This window comes from Schistocerca gregaria, chromosome 7 (assembly GCF_023897955.1).
Source record: "Schistocerca gregaria isolate iqSchGreg1 chromosome 7, iqSchGreg1.2, whole genome shotgun sequence".
In the NCBI taxonomy this organism is placed as follows: domain Eukaryota; kingdom Metazoa; phylum Arthropoda; class Insecta; order Orthoptera; family Acrididae; genus Schistocerca; species Schistocerca gregaria.
Window position 1 is genome coordinate 358,218,631 of NC_064926.1, and position 20,225 is coordinate 358,238,855.

The window sequence follows — 20,225 nt, forward strand, 5'->3', positions numbered from 1 at the left end:
TATGGCCGCCAGCACTTCAATGAAAGCACTGCAGCCATCTGGCATGGACTGCTGTTCAGTATGTCCTCCATGAACATACGCAAAGTCTACGTATCCGCCATCGAGCCGTCGGTGTAAACCACTTCATAGCCCTGGTACATGTGACAGCAAAGATCAGCAGGTTTAACGAAGTCCTTAAGGCCATACGAAAGGTTCAGAAGAATCTCCAGCCTAGGTGTACACCATGGAGGTGTACGTGATTGGACCTCGAGGAGGGGAGGTAACGGGAACGACTCTAGTTCAGACAGAAGGGACCGGACGAGAATTGCAATCGTAAACCCCGACCTGGGCCGGCGATGCCGAATATAAATCACCGTGGGATTGTATTTCAGATGCGCACGAGAACTACGAACGTGTGCAACGTAACTGGCGAGCATTGTGCACGCCTAACATTCAATGGAGGGACTCCGGCCTCCACCACGACTCTGGTCACCGGACTCGTCCTAAAGGCTCCTGTCCCTGGGCGAAAGCCACAGTGGTGCACTGGGTCGAGTAAACGCAACGCTGAGGGCGCCGTCGAACCGTAAATCAGACCTCCATTGTTAAGGCGGGATTTATAAAGGGTTCTGTAGAGCTGCAGCAACGTAGAGCGATCTGCACCCAGGTTGGTGTCGTTCACGCAGCGGAGGGCATTGAGGTGCTGCCAGCACTTCCGCTTAAGCTGACGAAGGTGAGGTAGCCATGTCCTAAGATTCGATATGTTTCCACTACAGTGAGTGTATCGTTATAAAGGTAAACTTCTGGTTCTGGATGAACGGTGTGACGCCGACAGAAATGCATGACACACGACTTCGCAGCTGAAAACTGGAAACCGTGGGCTAGAGCCCATGGCTGCGTCTTGTGAATGGCTCCATGTAGGCCCAACACCAGTACTGCAGGAACATACAGAGAAGGTGAGACCGATGGCCCTACAGCTGCTGCATTGAGGTGCTGCCAGCACTTCCGCTTAAGCTGACGAAGGTGAGGTAGCCATGTCCTAAGATTCGATATGTTTCCACTACAGTGAGTGTATCGTTATAAAGGTAAACTTCTGGTTCTGGATGAACGGTGTGACGCCGACAGAAATGCATGACACACGACTTCGCAGCTGAAAACTGGAAACCGTGGGCTAGAGCCCATGGCTGCGTCTTGTGAATGGCTCCATGTAGGCCCAACACCATTACTGCAGGAGCATACAGAGAAGGTGAGACCGATGGCCCTACAGCTGCTGCTAGACCGTTAATGTTTGAGCATCGAAATGATGGTGCTCTCCCGCCATTGCGATGGAAAGACGCCATCGCATCAGATCTGATCGAAACTGACGAGGAGATGTTGCTTGTAGTCAGACAAGAGATGTTTAATCATCTGGCTGTGGATCTGATCCGGCCCAAGAGCTGTGTCGGGACAGTGTGCAAGGGCACGGAGCCGCTTAAAGGCTATTAGGTTCTCTTGGAAAGTGTGCCACTTATGTCGCTGTAGAGATGGCTGAGGCTATTAGGTTTTCTAGGAAAGTGTGCTGAGGCTCTTTAATTGCCTCAGCGACTCCTGGCGATCACCAAGGGACTGTGTTTCGCCGGGTGCACCCTAATGAACGAGGGATCGCGTTTTCGGCCGCAGAAACGACCTTTGTAGTGACCTGCTCAATGACAATATCAATGGCACCATGTGGGGAAGAGCAAAGGTGAAGTCTTCACAATCTGCCTTGCTGAAAGTCCATCTGGGTAGGCATCTGTGGGCATGATGCTGTGAGAGTGACAGAAAGATGGGGAAGTGGTCACTACCACACTGGTAGTCATGTGCTCTCCAGTGGATAGATGGAAGATGGCCAGGATTGCAAACCGAGAGATCAATGGCCGAATATGTCACATGTGTCAAACTGAAATGTGTGGGGGCACCTGTATTTAAGAGGCAGAGGTTGAGTTGTGACAGCAAATTTCCGACCTCCCTACCTCATCCAGTAAGCATGGCGCAACCCCACAAGGTGTTATGCGCATTAATATCCCCCAAAAGTAGGAAACGTTTAGGGAGTTGATCAATCATTGCAGCCAATATGTTCAGGGGTACTGCACCATCTGGAGGAAGATATACATCGTCCTTATCCTGACAGCCACAGCTTCAAGAGGGGTTTGAAGGGCCAAAGGTTCACTACATACTGAGTTCAGGACATAGACTCCACCTGACACTATTATGGTCGCTATGGTTCCTGTAATATAACATAGTTGTGGAGGGCATGGATCCACATTGCCAGGAACCTGGTTTCCTGGAGGGCAATGCAGAAAGCAAGTGTAAAGCTTAACAGTTGCCATAGCTCGGCTAGGTGGTGGAAAAAACCGCCGCAATTCCACTGGAGGATTACGTGATCGTGAGACTGGGAAGGCATGAAACACTTAATGAGGCAATCTACGCCTCAGGGTCACTTGATGCCACCAGATGAGTACCTGTACGATCGACATCCATTGCGTCTGAGGACCCAGAGAGATCTAAGTCGTCAGTGGACGCCAGAATCTCCACCTCATCCTCAGACACAGAGAATGTTGGTTAGTGGTTGTGTGGGTGCCACTGCAGTGCCTTGGTTCTTGGGGGGTCTTTTTCTTTTTGGGTTTCTCTCGCTGCTCCTTAGGTTTGTCCACTTGGGAGGGTTTCACAGGTTCAGTCTCAGGGACTCAGGAGGACCGTGACCCCTACGACCACCTACCTGTGCTTGCTTCAGCCACTGGCAGGAGTCTGCTTTGCTGCTGTTAGGAACCTGGGAAGAGAGTAGCATTGGCGAGAGAAGCCGAAGAAGACTTCTCTGGCTGGGAAGTGGGGACTGACGTCACCGATGGTTGGGGGGGGGGCTGTTGCTCCTGAAGTGGGTTGTGCAGGAGCAACAGGGGGGGAAGTGCCCCCCACCATCAAGGGAGCAGGTGGGGTCTGACGGCTCTGAGAGCCAACTGTAAGCGGCGGAACGGAAGATGGTAGAACCGTTGTCATAGTGGTGGCGTAGGTTGACGTCATATACACAGGATGTACCCTCAGTGTAGGTCAGTCGGTCCAGGGTCTTGAATTCCATTATTTTTCTTTCTTTCTGGCGAATCCTGCAGTCTGGAGAGCAAAGCGAATGTTGCTCTCTCCAGTTGACACAGATGGGAGGCGGGGCACAGGGATGTGAAGGACGTCCACAATCCCGACAGGTCACGAGGGAAGTCATATGGCCGAACTTCCAGCACTTAAAGCACTGCATCGGGGCAGGGATATATGGCTTTACGTCACAGCGATAGACCATCATCTTGACCTTCTCAGGTCACCCTCGAAGGCCAAGATGAAACCACCAGTGGCAACATCTCGCCGCTCTACATTGGCGCATAGCTCATGGTCAGACTGCATAAGAAGGTCTCTGTGGAATATGATACCGTGGACCATATGTAAGCTCTTATGGGGAGTGACGGCAACAGAAACATCCCCCTGCTTGTCACTGGAGAGCAGTTCCCGTGACTAGGCAGAGGATACTCTTTTGATCAAGACCGACTCTGACCGTATTCTGGACAAGCCCTCCACCTCCCCAAACTTGTCCTCTAAACTGAGGTTTCTGAAATCCCTGGACTAGCAGGACAGAGCGGATGAGGTTATGTTTGTGGAAAGGGGCCAAAATACGTTGCTGTAAGTTGCACTCAACATATAAACTTTATTTGTTAAAACACACAATAACATAAGCAAGAATTAAAAACTCTGAAGGTTTTAACGAAAGAGCTCCGTTCATTTAATTTAAATCGGCTGAAGGCCACTTACGAATATCCAAGGTCCAAGGCCTAAGCAACGAATAGAAGTACAGGGGTACTTCTGGAAGTTTTACTCCTTTAAAAAAAATTCTTCAGTAAAAATAGACTGAAGGCCTTAGCTTAAATGTCTCCCACAGAACTCGGCTGAAGGCCTTAGCTTAAATGTCTCCCACAGATCTCGGCTGAAGGCCACACATTAAGCAAGAACAGTGTTACGGCTTAAGGCGAACTCAAAGATTTTCAATTTTAATTCTAAATAGGCTGAAAACTCGGCTGAAGGCCGTATATCAAGAAAACAATTTATCGGCTTCAAGCCTTGGAAGAAGAGCTTTCAATTTAAAAGGCTGAGGGCCTCAGCTTAAAATATTTCATGTAAGACTCGGCTGAAGGCCTCATACTAAAGAATAACAATGTTATGATTTAAGGGAAAGACCAAGATTTTGAATTTTTAATTAAGAGAGATTAAAACTAGGCTGAAGGCCACACATACCATACAGAAAAGAATTTTACGTCTTAAGGCCTAAAAGAACAGCCTTGCAATTTAAATAAGCTAAACCTCGGCTGAAGGCCACACACAGTACTTAAAAGTAAAAAGGAAATCACTTTGCAAAAGAGAAGGAGTGGCGCTCGGAAGGTTCCATTTGTCGGCCTGGGAAGTACCCCTAACGCTCGCTTCGGTGAGACAGGCAGCCCGGCCGACAAGCTCTTAATCGGAACGCAACCAAGGGAGGTTCACGACCGATCGACAATCTGACCGATCTCCTACGATCAGATCCAACTGCATAGATAAAGGGTAATATCGGCCGATTAAGAGTAACCGAGATACCAATAACTTCAAACTAGGCCTCACCAAGATCATGTCATCAAACATCAGTCAAGACTAGTTTAAAGGAATCCGAAAACACAAGTCACAACTGTCAAGTCACTACCGGAGGCTGCAGATTCTAGGCAACAAAACACTCGACTTGTTATTAACGCGTCATCGGCTGAGGAAAACAACGATCACAAATAACGAACAAATCGTAACAGTCGAGTTTTGAGAAGAGGTACCTAATTACTCAACTTGAGGATCCTACTTCGGAAGAAGGCGTAAAGTCGCTCACGCTAGCGCCTCCAAATTCAACCGCGCGTGCCCGCCGCCAAAAGCCCCGGCCTGGCTTCGAGCTGTGGAGACTGCGACGCTGCTCAGTTTCAACGAACCAACAAGGTCCAACCACATCGCGACTCGGAAAATGGTGTTTGTCTTGAGGATCAAAGACGTCTTTGAGTGAAACTACCGGCCGGACAAACGACCGACGGCAGTCCACTTTCGGCAACAGCGGTCGCGGCGAATACTAACACCATGCGGACCCGACCGTTGCTGGCTGCTAACTCTGCCCCGACAGCAGACCCCATGTCGCCATCCGACGACCAGGCGACCGATCGACCAACGGTCTGCGTCGACCACGGTCCCGGCGCGCACTTGCACTGCGAGGATCCGCCTACTACTGACTGCCAACACCGTGCCCGACTGCTGCTCCCAACTGAAATGACTTTCTTCGGACGGACGAAGTACCGGAGACACTTGCTCTGAGCCAACCATGCAGACAGAACACAACCGACATCTCTGCACAGGAAGGAACCGACCCAAATACACGTTGTCGATGGGACGACCGGGCGAACGACCAACCAACGGTCGTTCCCGCTGGTAATGGCTGAGCAAACCCTCACTGGCGCTCCATCCCCGATTGCACTGCTGCTGCGTCCCGACCGTCCTCCCGGTCCGTCTCCAACTGACTTCCAGACACCCGATGACACGGAAATACTATCGGTCGCTCCAGAGATGGTACGGCAGTGCACTATCGATAGGCGCTGGTGCTGCCACTCGCGGGCAAGTAAGGTAGGAAGTTAATCACGCCAGTAAATGGTATAAGAAAACGAGGCCGCAGTGCCTTAATAGAAGATGACAAACAATAAATGGCTTGAGCACGAGCCGTGCACGGCTCAGTTTTGTTGAAAAGAAAGATTCCCCGATCAACTCTCGTACATAAGAGATACCAGTGTGAATAAGCTTCGCTGCCATCCTTAGCCTGGCGTTCCTCCCATGGTGTGGTCAGAGGGGGGAACAATTTGGGGTCTTACTTCTTAGCATTGAAGTTAGAAACTGCTGGTGGCGCCGTGATTCCACCCGCTCTGACAAGGAGCCCTCACCACTGGCGCCACCTAGCCACAGCAAAGGCCACCTGGCAGGATGGCAATTGCCGGGAGTCCCGATGCCCCAGGGTGACGGGCATCTACTCCTTGGCATGCATGGAGAGTTAACGGCGCAGGCATCAGCAGGGAGATCTCTGTGTGATCAGGGGGCTACAACCAACAGGGTACATGGCGGTCCCACCACAACGGACTGGCTACCGTGTTGGATATCAGTCGTAAACGAGCTAAGAAGTCCATTATCGTCGACAGCGCATTAAGCAATAATGCACAGAGGATGGAGGAAAAAGCACCCAGGAGGCTGACCTCGACCAACAGCTGGAGAATGAGCGGAAGTGCAGATCCACGTCGACGAAGGATGCGAGAGGACTCAGCGCATGAGGGACACTATGCACCATGCACTCTGTTGGCTCTCTCTTCGGCAAAAGTTTGAAAAATAGAGGTCAGGCCCTACAGGGCACCATCACATAAAGGCTGAAACGTGTGAGACTCCTTTTAGTCGCATTTTACGACAGGCAGGAATACCTCAGGCCTATTCTAAGCCCCGGACCCGCAGATAAAAATAGCAATTTTCGCGAGGGTTCTGCGAAGTATGAGTTATTTATTTTAGCGTTGACCTTTAAGCAGATTTAGGAGTGGTTTGTTGCAAGGTACGCAAAGAGAGAGAACATTTCATGAATGTAAACCAGGTTTTTTTTCGACGGAAACTGTGAAACAAATGTGTAACTACAGAAACGCAACTGTTATAACGGAGCAAGATGCCGAGAAAGTTACTGCTTCTTTGTTTTATGACGAATATAACCCCGAGGCTTTTAAATCATAAGCTGTCGAATAATAAAAGGATTTAAATTCATATACGATCTCGTCTTGTACGCCTTACAGTCCTTTGCTAGAAATTTATTTGCGGTGTCCTCTTGGGTACTGTAACTACAATCCTTTCCTGGAAAATTTATTGTTTTACCAAAATTTCCTTTGCTTCCCTTTTCATGATTTTTATGAAAATATTTATGAATACAATATACTGAGCATTATCTGGTTTATTTCTATTGAAATTACTGAACGATGGATCTGTCGCACTGGACCAAATGATTCAGCCTCGCATTACTGGTCTCCAAGGTCATCGGACCTGATTGTATTTGATTATTTCTTGTGGGGGGTTATAAAAGATTCCGTTTATGTGTATCCGTTACCAACAACAATGAATGAATTTGTGGGGGCTATAAAACATTCCGTTCATGTGTCTCCGATACCAACAACAACGAATGAACTAAGACATCGCATCACAGCAGCTGTGGAAGCTGTAATTTAAGACATGCTTGCTGTAGTGTGGGAACAATTTGAATACCACACTGAAATATGCCGTGCATCTCAAGAGGGCATATTGAACACCTATGAAATGGCATGAAAAGAAAACATTTTGAATTTTCTGTTCATCAAAAAACAAGATTCATTGTATATGTTTATTGGTTTCAAAAATATAGACGTGCCAAATCGGATGATTCTTTTTGATAAACCCTGTATTTTAAAAGAAATAATTACTCTATGTCGTTTAGCGACAAAGATGGCTGTTCGATGAAAAATTATTTCACACTTTATGACTAATAATTCGTTTTCTGCATTTGATGGCGAAAAATGCTGCAACAACTCATCCTCAGACGGCGGAAACGTACGGCAACAATGTAACATCATATATGGTAGGTAGATGGCGCAGATGCTACCCGTGTGAGGCAATAAGTGTGAATGACAGAAAACGAAGTGACAGACCACTTCTCACTGAAGAACTGGGAATCGCAACTGGACGCCTAGTGATCCATTACCGGCATATCACTACTGCGATAGTGGAAAAAACAAAAATCAGCCATGAGTGAATTTTCAGCGTTTTACACAACATTTCGAATATGACAGCAGTCGCTGCCCACCGGGTTCCGTGACTGCTCATAGCCGTTCAAAAAAGCCGCCGAGTGGCAGTGTTTCTGCGTGTGTCCGGACAATCCAAATGGCTTCTTTAGCTTTCTAGTCACTACGGACGTGATATGAACTCGAGACAAGGAGAAAAACAAAAAGTGGAAACATGTGAATTCAACATCACCAAAAGGCAAACTCTAACCCATCATTGAGCAAGGTGATAAGTGTTTTTGTGACACTATAATGGTGTGGTGCAAACAAATTACGCACGTAAAGGACAAACCATTCACAAGAGCGTACTACCGAAATCTCCCCAAGAGGCTACAGGAGGTGGTCAAGAACTTGCAACAGGAAACAGCCAGGTCTTCCAAGAAAATAGTAACAAATGAAGAATAAAGTTAAGTCTTAAAAGTTTTAGACGTGGCAAGGAAAAGCCATAGGACAGCCAACGGGAGGGAGAGGCGTCGGCTTGTCGGGCGGTCACGTACAGCGATAACGCTGTAAGCTGTGAACACAGAGTGATCCAAGTATGTCACAGAGTACAATTATCCAGCTTAGATCCAAGCGCACTCAGTACACATATTGACAATAATAGCTAAGTTGGTTGTTTTTAGAGGAAGACACCGGACAGCAAGGGCATCGGTCTCTTAGGATTAGGGAAGGAAGAGGAAGGAAGTCGGCGGTGCCCTTTCAAAGGAACCATCAATAATAGTTAGGCCTGCAATTCCTGGATAGACAGTGAGCGTAGGACAAGAGGGCTAAAGAGAAAGGGTCTTTGGCAGAGACATGAAAATTCAGTGACAGACTTAGGGCGCAGTGCATGACCTTGCACAGACGCTTCTGTATCCACGGAGTCTCTGGAAAACTACTGAAGAGTAGAGGCGCAACGCCTTTGGCGTCACGAAATGTCTGGGACAATCGGAGGCGAAGGGGAAAACCGAACAAAACTCGGAGGTAGGACGCTCCGTGCAGGTGGAGTTATTTAATGAAATAACGCTGTCATCAGCTTGTGTTTGAGGAGAAGTTCTGAAACTCATTATGTTGAATGAAAAAGGGAATTAACGTAATAATTACTGAAAATTCTGTAGACAGTAACGGTCAGGGCAAGCGAGAGAGCTCGGTTGAAAATGAGGTGTGCTATAAAATAACTGAAAGTTAACTTGCATTGCACGGAACATAACGTTTGAAAGTCATTTACTAATTACAACATATAACACGACCATGATACACGTTACTTCACTATAATGTTCTTTTCAATAAACAGAACGCATTGCTAGAAAAGCAATAAATGAACTTAGAACACTTCGCTATCAGTGGTAGTGCCCAAGGTACGAAGGCGAAGAATCACAAAACATACAGAAAAATAAATAATGTTACATTGGACTACTGAAATATTCAATGTACTATAGTCTTGCCAAACAATCTGCTGTAAACGATTAATAAGTCTATTTCTAAAGAAAGGTAATAAAGTAGTTAAATTTTCAAAAGTTAGTGAACACTGTCAGTTAGATTGTAAAGTTTCAGTTTAAAATGAGCTAACAACATTTACGGTTCACTGTCTGCCTCGTTTTTAAATTTAGAATTCAGGTTCTTTCATTTCTGTGCTGCTCGGTTATTACAATGATAGGAAGAGGATTCTATTGTTGGTACTGATTACTTGGAGTAATTACAACACTCAATAAATTTGAAGTTAATAAAACATTTAGAATTCTCAGTTGGTGATTCTAAGGTGGCGCTAAGTCTCTGACTTACTTTATGGCAAGGTCTCATTTCGTTGTGGAGCCGCTGTCGGTGTGCCCAGATGATTTGATAACGACAAGGGGCTCTTCTTTCCATTTTCGCGTAGAACTGAGGGCCACAGAGTACGCCTCCTCCATTACACTGAGGTGACAAATGTCATGGGATAACGATATTTGCATATACAGATTGGGATAGTTTCGCCTACACTAGGTATAAAAGGGCAGTGCAGTGAACGAGGAGCCAATTGTATTCAGGCGATTCGGTCAAAAGGTTTCCGACGCGATGATGGCTGCACGCCGGGAATTAACAGACTCTGAACACGGAATGGTAGATGCAGCTGGGTGCAAGGGACATTCCATTTCGAAAATCGTTCGGTAATTCAATATTTTGAGGTCCACAGTGTCAAAGAATATGCCGAGAATACCAAGTTTCTGGCATTAACTCTCTCCACGGATAACGTGGTGGCCGACCACCTTCGTAGAGTTCTCAGTTCGAACAGACGAGAAACAATGTAATAACTGCAGAAATCAATTTGAGAAGTTGGGACGGTGCTGCGAAATTTGACGTTATTGGGCTATGACAGCAGACGGCCGACGCGAATATCTTTGCTAACAGCACGCCATCGCCAGCAGCACCTCTCCTGGGCTCGTGACCATGTCGTTTGGATCCTATACTACTGGAAAACTGTCAGATTAGTCCCGATTTTAGTTGTGGCGCTGACTCCCGAATTCATGGACCCAGTTTGTCAGCAAGACATTGTTTATGCAACGTGGTGGTGGCTCGATAATGGTGTGGGTTGTGTTTACGTGCAATGTACTGGTCCTCTGATCAAGCTCAACCGATCATTGACTGGAGACCATTTGCAGCCTCTCATGGACTTCATGTTCCCACAGAACGATGGAATTTTTATGGATGACAATGCACCTTGTCAACGGACCACAGTTGTTCAAGACTGGTTTGAATAAAGTTCTAGGCAATTGGATAAAATAATTTGGCTACCCAGATCGCCAGACATGAATCACATCGAAGATTTATGAGACGGAATCTAGAGATAAGTTTCTGCACAAAACCCTACAACGGCAACACTTTCACAATTATGGACGACTCAGTATTTCTGCAGGGGATTTCTACCGATTTATTGAGTCCATGCCAGGTCCAGTTTCTGCACTATGCCAGGCAAAAGTAGACCCGACACGATATTAGGAGGTATCTCGTAATTTTTGTTGCCTCAGCGTAATGCTCTTGAATTCTTCTTATATAATTATTGTACTGTGGTCCATACCATTGCTCGCAATCTTCATAATGTCAGGCCCAACATTTTGTCACAAAGAAGTTCACACGGTAAGTTTTGCGCCCGTTGTCGCCATTACTCATGTCCGGCCTCACTGCTCACGTGCAACTCCCTGTGCGCACTCTCGCGTACCAACGCTGTTAGTACCTTGCTGAGATCAGTTAGAGTGTGTTATTATACATAGCAAAAACCTTAACTTAGCTTCTCTACAAAAGTATTTTTAAATGATTTGCAATAAGTTTGCTTTACAATAATCCTAATAATTAGTATTGACTATTAAATGACGAAATATGCACATGTCTAATCTGAAATTACTATCAGAAATGTAAAAACAGAAATTTGAAAAATACGACGTATAGGTAGTAGCGTTATAAAGTGTTGCGGTAAGGTGGCCAAGGGGGCGTTTATGCTCCACGACAACCAAACACTCCATCCTGTACAACAGGACACATGCTACTTCTTTGGGCTCTCAGACGTTGCTAGACTCCCCTCTCCCTCCTCCCTGTTTTCTCCAGGCATTACACCTCACGAGTTCTTCAGATGCGAAAGCATTACGTGACAGGCATTTCCGGAATGACAACGAGGTATTTTTCGAGTTGGAACACTTCCGGAACAGCCAAAATGCAGGCTTTTGTAAACAAGATCTCCAGCAAATTATCCATCATTGGGAAAATATGTGGATGAATAGGTAGAGACGAAGTTGTACTGTCACACATAATCACTGTGTTCGTAATGACAGCAATCGGATCATTATGAGCTTGTAGCTGAATTTATATCTGCTGAAATGAAACATATTTGTGCTTAATTTTCTGTCATACTACGTTTTGTTCAAACAGCGTAGGGAGTTATGTCTTCTTCTTTCTATCCTTTCGTCTCCAGACCGCCAGCCGGAGAGGTTCTGTATGATTTAGTTTATGTAAATTTGTTATAAAACAAACATAAAGAACTTAAATGTATTTCAATTCAGTATCAAAGTAATCCATTCCTTCTGCTGATTCTATCTGAAGTTTGTGTTTATATGTTTTAGTTCATCAACCCGTTGGAAGTGGACGGTTTGGTGAGGTGACTATTGCACGCTATCAACCCTCTGGTGGTGGTGGTTAGTGTTTAACGTCCCGTCGACAACGAGGTCATTAAAGACGGAGCGCAAGCTCGGGTTAGGGAAGGATTGGGAAGGAAATCGGATGTGCCCTTTCAAAGGAACCATCCCGGCATTTGCCTCAAACGATTTAGGGAAATCACGGAAAACCTAAATCAGGATGGCTGGAGACGGGATTGAACCGTCGTCCTTCCGAATGCGAGTCCAGTGTGCTAACCACCGCGCCACCCTCTGTCTGATCTTGATTTGCGTCTTTCACAAGTCGAACCTGCACTCTAATATTTCTTTTATAAAATCCGATTATAAATGCTTTTCTTAAACAAATCATGTGTTGCACAGCAATTCAGTACAATCTCGGGCCTTCGACACCAGGCTCTTCCACTGTCTAATGACGACATTTGAGCCTGACATTTAGAAGAATTTGAAAATTCAGGTAAACGAGTCTTTAGTGAACGTAACCGGATTTCAGCATGAACATTGATCCAAAAATTCTGCCTATTCGTGACCTTCTTATACGCCTGCTATCGTCAACATTTCATTTATTCATTCCTTATTTCGTGGGTTACGTTACATATATGGTATGTACAGCTGAGAGACCCTGACGAACAGGTTCAGCTGCCATAGTGGAAAGATTTCCCTCATAACCCTCGCAACCGCAGGCACCGTTCTTTCGCCATCGTCAATCTACTCTCCTGGAAATTGAAATAAGAACACCGTGAATTCATTGTCCCAGGAAGGGGAAACTTTATTGACACATTCCTGGGGTCAGATACATCACATGATCACACTGACAGAACCACAGGCAAATAGACACAGGCAACAGAGCATGCACAATGTCGGCACTAGTACAGTGTATATCCACCTTTCGCAGCAATGCAGGCTGCTATTCTCCGATGGAGACGATCGTAGAGATGCTGGATGTAGTCCTGTGGAACGGCTTGCCATGCCATTTCCACCTGGTGCCTCAGTTGGACCAGCGTTCGTGCTTTACGTGCAGACCGCGTGAGACGACGCTTCATCCAGTCCCAAACATGCTCAATGGGGGACAGATCCGGAGATCTTGCTGGCCAGGGTAGTTGACTTACACCTTCTAGAGCACGTTGGGTAGCACGGGATACATGCGGACGTGCATTGTCCTGTTGGAACAGCAAGTTCCCTTGCCGGTCTAGGAATGGTAGAACGATGGGTTCGATGACGGTTTGGATGTACCGTGCACTATTCAGTGTGCCCTCGACGATCACCAGAGGTGTACGGCCAGTGTAGGAGATCGCTCCCCACACCATGATGCCGGGTGTTGGCCCTGTGTACCTCGGTCGTGCGCAGTCCTGATTGTGGCGCTCACCTGCACGGCGCCAAACACGCATATGACCATCATTGGCACCAATGCAGAAGCGACTCTCATCGCTGAAGACGACACGTCTCCATTCGTTCCTCCATTCACGCCTGTCGCGACATCACTGGAGGCGGGCTGCACGATGTTGGGGCGTGAGCGGAAGACGGCCTAACGGTGTGCGGGACCGTAGCCCAGCTTCATGGAGACGGTTGCGAATGGTCTGTTAGTTTGGAATGAGGTGCAAAGGAGCTGACATGCAAAAATATTGAAGACGTTGCTCATCGGGGCCCAATTTCCAAACGGGCGCACCACTGAAGGCAGTTCTACATCATAAAATCAAAATACAGACTGCAGATGTGTCTGGAGATACCCGAGACTGAAGTGGGATACCAACGTGATTGTCGCCCGACTGACAGGAGAGATGGTCGAAGCTGCCATTTCATTTCATAGTAGGGCGTCTTTAGTTGTCGTAAGTCGCACCCTTTTAGCACAGTAATACGTCGACGATATTATGCTCCCCTTTTGTCGTCCTTCATGGCAAGCCATCCTGGGATTACATTTCAGCAAGATAACGCCCACCCGCACACAGCGAGAATTTCGTGCTTTCCAAACCCTATCGTATCCAGTAAGGTCGCCGAATCTCTCCCAAATTGAGGACATTTGGAGTATTATCGACAAGGTCCTCATACGAGCTCTAGATTTTCACGATCTAACTCGCGAATTGGACAGAATTTGGTACGACAACCCTCAGCAGTACATAAAACAACTCTGTTGAGCAATGCCAAGACTAATAACTGCTGGCATAAGAGCCAGTGACAGCATTATTAACCTGTTGAATTTGCGAAACTCTTCCTCCTCCATACATTAAGGTGACAAAATTAGTGGAGTATCTCCTAATATCGCGTCGCACCCGTTTGCCGGCGTAATGTTGGAACGCGAAGTGGTATGGACTCAACAAGTCGTTCGCATGAATTCAGAATTTTGTTCAAACCAATCGCGAATGATTTTGGCCCAGTGACATGACATCGTTGTTTAGAAACATGAAGCCAAAGAACGGTTGCAAATGGTCTCCAAGTAGCCGTACATAATCATTTTTAGTCAATGATCGGTTCAGTTAGATCAGAGGACCTACTCCATTCAACGTAAACACACCCCACACCTTTATGGGGCCTCCACAAGCTTGCAAAGTACCTTGTTGACAACCTGGGTTCTGCGCCACACTCTAAACCTGCAATCAGCTCTTACCAACTGAAATCGGGACGCATCTGACCAGGTCACGGTTTTTCATTCGTCAAGGGTTCAACCGATATGGTCATGATCCCAGAAGAGGCGCTGCAGATAGTGTCGTGCTGTTAGCAAAGCCATTCGCGTCGGTTTCCTGGTGCCACAGCATATTAATCCCACATTTTGCTACACTCTCCTAACGGATACGTTCGTCATATTTCCCGCCTTGATTTGTGCGGTTATTTCACGAAGTATCGCTTGTCTGTTATCACTGGTAACTCTGAGCAAACGCTGCTGTCCTCAGTCGTTAAGTGAAAACCGTCGGCAACTACGTTGTCCGTGGTGAAAATACACTCTTGATTCTGGACTATTCATGGGAATGACTTGTTGAGTCCATGCCACCTCGAGTAGCCTGCACCACGCCCTGCCACCTCGCAGTATGCTGATGCGTTTGCTCCATACTTAACAACCATGTAGAACCTTCCGTTCGACGAAAGATCTGTACCAAAAGACTGGAAACTTGCACAAGTCACACCAATATTGAAGAAAGGTAGTAGGAGTAATCCACTTAATTACAGGTCCGTATCGTTAACGTCGATATGCAGCAGGTTTTTGGAACGTATATTGTGTTCGAACTTTATCAGTTACCTCGAAGAAAAAGTTCTATTAACACACAGTCAACATGAGTTTAGAAAACATCATTCTTCTGACACACAACTAGCTCTTTATTCACATGAAGTGTTGAGTGCTATTGACAACGGATTTCAGATCGATTCTGTATTTTTGGATTTCTGGAAGGCTTTTGATACTGTACCACACAAGCGGCTCGTAGTGAAATTGCGTGCTTATGGAATATCGTCTCAGTAATTTGACTTGATTTGTGATTTCCTGTCAGAGAGGTCACAGTTCGTAGTAGTTGACGGAAAGTCATCGAGTAAAACAGAAGTGATTTCTGGCGTTCCACAGGTAGTGTTATAGGCCATTTGCTGCTCGTTATCTATATAAACGATTTGGGAGACAATCTGAGCAGCCGTCTTCGGTTGTTTGCATATCACGCTGTCGTTTATCGACTAATAAAGTCATGAGAAGATAAAAACAAACTGAAAAACGATTAAGAAAATACATCAGATTGGTGTGAAAAGTGGCAGTTGATCCCAAATAACGAAAAGTGTGAGGTCATCCATATGAGTGCTAAAAGGAACTCGTTAAACTTTAGTCACACGATAAATCAGTCAAATCTAAAAGCCTTAAAGTCGACTAAATACCTAGCTATTACAATTACGAACAACTTAAATTGGTAGGAACACATAGAAAATTTTGTGGCGAAGGCTAACCAAAGGCTGCGTTTTATTGGCAAGACCCTTAGAAAATGTAACAGACCTACTAATGAGACTGCCTGCACTATGCTTATCCCTCCTCTTTTAGAATACTGCTGCGAGGCAGCACGTTTTGTATTATAGCGAAATGTGGGAGACAGTGTCACAGAAACGATACAGGATTTGGGCTGGACATTATCAAAAGAAAGGCGTTTTTCGTTGCGACGGAACATCCTCACGAAATTCCAATCACCAACCTTCTCCTCCAAATGCGAAAGTACTTTGTTGACACCGACCTACATAGGGAGGAACGATCATCACGCTAACATAAGGGAAATCAGAGCCCGTACGGAAAGCGCTATACGAGATTGGAATAATTGAGAACTGTGAAGGTGGTTCGATAAACCCTCTGCCAAGCACTTAAATGTGATTTGCAGAGTATCCATGTAGATTTAGATGTAGAAAAGAGGTCCAGCACGATATTAGGAGGTATTACAGTAAATTTTTCACCTCAGTGTATGGAAGAGAAAGAGCTTCGCAAATTCAGCAAATTAATAATGTGTTGACCCATCTCTGGTACTTACACCAAACGGTTAGTAAACTCGGCATTGATCTTTAGAGTTGTTTTATGTACTGATGAGAGATGTCGTGTCAAATTCTGTCGAATTCGCTTGTTAGACCACGAAAATCCCTAGCTGGTTAGAGGATCTGGCCCATAATGCTCCAAACGTTCTCAATTTGGGAGAAATCCGGCGACTTTACTGGTCACGGTGGGGTTTGACAAGCACGAAGGCAAGCAGTAGAAACCCTCGCTTTGTGCGGATGGACATTATCTTACTGATATGTAATCCAAGGACGGCTTGCCTTGTCGTTGTTGTTGCGGTCTTCAGTCCTGAGACTGGTTTGATGCACCTGTCCATGCTACTGTATCCTGTGCAAGCTTCTTCATCTCCCAGTACCTACTGCAACCTACATCCTTCTGAATCTGCTTAGTGTATTCATCTCTTGGTCTCCCTATACGATTTTTACCCTCCACGCTGCCCTCTAATACCAAATTGGTGATCCCTTGATGCCTCAGAACATGTCCTACCAACCGATCCCGTCTTCTGGTCAAGTTGTGCCACAAACTTCTCTTCTCCCCAATCCTATTCAACAACTCCTCATTAGTTATGTGATCTACCCATCTAATCTTCAGCATTCTTCTGTAGCACCACATTTCGAAAGCTTCTATTCTCTTCTTGTCCAAACTATTTATCGTCCATGTTTCACTTCCATACATGGCTACACTCCATACAAATACTTTCAGAAATGACTTCCTGACACTTAAATCTATACTCGATGTTAACAAATTTCACTTCTTAAGAAACGCTTTCCTTGCCATTGCCAGTCTACATTTTATATCCTCTCTACTTCGACCATCATCAGTTATTTTGCTCCCCAAATAGCAAAACTGCTTTACTACTTTAAGTGTCTCATTTCCTAATCTAATTCCCTCAGCAACACCCGACTTAATTCGACTACATTCCATTATCCTTGCCATGAGGGGGAAGAAAACGGGGTGCAAAATCTTGTCAACGTATTGCTGTGCTGTAAGGATGGCACTGATTTCAATCAAAGACGTCCTACCAGGAAATGAAATGGCACCACAGACCATCGCTCCTGTCTGTCGGGCGACGGTCAAGTTGGTATCCCACCGCAATCTGGGGCATCTCCAGACACGTCTTCGGCCTGGAACTTGATTGGCTGGTGTAGAATTGCCTTCAGTGATGCCAGAGGGCTTCGAATTCTACCATGTAACGTGTGTAAGCTACATATGTTGGTGCCTTGCACTCATCGTCATTCATCTTCATCCTCCATACAGTGCTGACTTTGCCCCTTCCGATTTTCATCTATTCCCACACCTTAAAAAACGCGTTCGAGGGTTTTACTTTGATAGTGATGCGGTCCAAACAGAGGTGAAGTAGCTCCGTCAACAAAGTCGATCATTCTACAGCGAAGATTTCAATAAGCTAGTCTCTCGTTGGGAGAAATATGTTCGTCACCAGAGTGACTATGTTGAAGGAATAAATATGGAGACTTGAAGAATAAAAATGCAGATGTTAGTAACGTTTGTTTTATTTAAAAAGCTATAAGAATTTGCACATAAAAACTTCAGAAGCATTTCTTTTCAGCACGGCCTCGTGATAGTGATAAAACCAAAGCAATTCTTAAACCTAATTTAATTTTATCTATATTATGCAGCTGTGAAATTTGATTGTAATCATTACGCAGGAAATATGAACAAAAACGCACCCAGTCACAATTTTTTTTGTTTCGTTTCATTACACGATGCATCTCGGACCCTGTGGGTCCATCGAAATGTGCAAGTCGCCTTAATACACACTTTAGTTTTGCTCTTGAGTGAGGTGAAATGCATGGTCCTGTAATGAGAAAGTTATATGTCAGGTTTTGCATTCTGTGAATCAACTACGGAAAATATAGCCAGAAACAGTGGGAAAAATCAGTGCAAAACCTACTGAATGGTCAAGGAAGAACATCTTTAAGCTTTTCACGCCAGAAAGCGTTAGTTTAGTCTTCTGTCATCGTACACAAAGTACTCAAGACGCATATTGATTTATACAGTCTAAAAACGCTTCACAGATGTAGTTTATCATGATATGATTAAAGATGAAGTTCACACCAATGACCGTGCCATCCTCAGCCGATAGGTGCCACTCGACACGGATATGGAGGGGCATGTGGTCAGCACACGGCTCTCCTGACTGATATCAGTTGTCGTGACCTGAGCTGCTACTTCTCCATCGAGTAGCTCCTCAATCGGCATCACAAGGGCCGAGTGTACCCCACTTGCTAACAACTCTCGACAGACTCAGAAGGTCACTCATCGAAGTGCAAGCTGCCAGCACATACACTCCTGGAAATGGAAAAAAGAACACATTGACACCGGTGTGTCAGACCCACCATACTTGCTCCGGACACTGCGAGAGGGCTGTACAAGCAATGATCACACGCACGGCACAACGGACACACCAGGAACCGCGGTGTTGGCCGTCGAATGGAGCTAGCTGCGCAGCATTTGTGCACCGCCGCCGTCAGTGTCAGCCAGTTTGCCGTGGCATACAGAGCTCCATCGCAGTCTTTAACACTGGTAGCATGCCGCGACAGCGTGGACGTGAACCGTATGTGCAGTTGACGGACTTTGAGCGAGGGCGTATAGTGGGCATGCGGGAGGCCGGGTGGAGGTACCGCCGAATTGCTCAACACGTGGGGCGTGAGGTCTCCACAGTACATCGATGTTGTCGCCAGTGGTCGGCGGAAGGTGCACGTGCCCGTCGACCTGGGACCGGACCGCAGCGACGCACGGATGCACGCCAAGACCGTAGGATCCTACGCAGTGCCGTAGGGGACCGCACCGCCACTTCCCAGCAAATTAGGGACACTGTTGCTCCTGGGGTATCGGCGAGGACCATTCGCAACCGTCTCCATGAAGCTGGGCTACGGTCCCGCACACCGTTAGGCCGTCTTCCGCTCACGCCCCCACATCGTGCAGCCCGCCTCCAGTGGTGTCGCGACAGGCGTGAATGGAGGGACGAATGGAGACGTGTCGTCTTCAGCGATGAGAGTCGCTTCTGCCTTGGTGCCAATGATGGTCGTATGCGTGTTTGGCGCCGTGCAGGTGAGCGCCACAATCAGCACTGCATACGACCGAGGCACACAGGGCCAACACCCGGCATCATGGTGTGAGGAGCGATCTCTTACACTGGCCGTACACCTCTGGTGATCGTCGAGGGGACACTGAATAGTGCACGGTACATCCAAACCGTCATCGAACCCATCGTTCTACCATTCCTAGACCGGCAAGGGAACTTGCTGTTCCAACAGGACAATGCACGTCCGCATGTATCCCGTGCCACCCAACGTGCTCTAGAAGGTGTAAGTCAACTACTCTGGCCAGCAAGATCTCCGGATCTGTCCCCCATTGAGCATGTTTGGGACTGGATGAAGCGTCGTCTCACGCGGTCTGCACGTCCAGCACGAACGCTGGTCCAACTGAGGTGCCAGGTGGAAATGGCATGGCAAGCCGTTCCACAGGACCACATCCAGCATCTCTACGATCGTCTCCATGGGAGAATAGCAGCCTGCATTGCTGCGAAAGGTGGATATACACTGTACTAGTGCCGACATTGTGCATGCTCTGTTGCCTGTGTCTATGTGCCTGTGGTTCTGTCAGTGTGATCATGTGATGTATCTGACCCCAGGAATGTGTCAATAAAGTTTCCCCTTCCTGGGACAATGAATTCACGGTGTTCTTATTTCAATTTCCAGGAGTGTAGCTTTGGTGATACTTCAG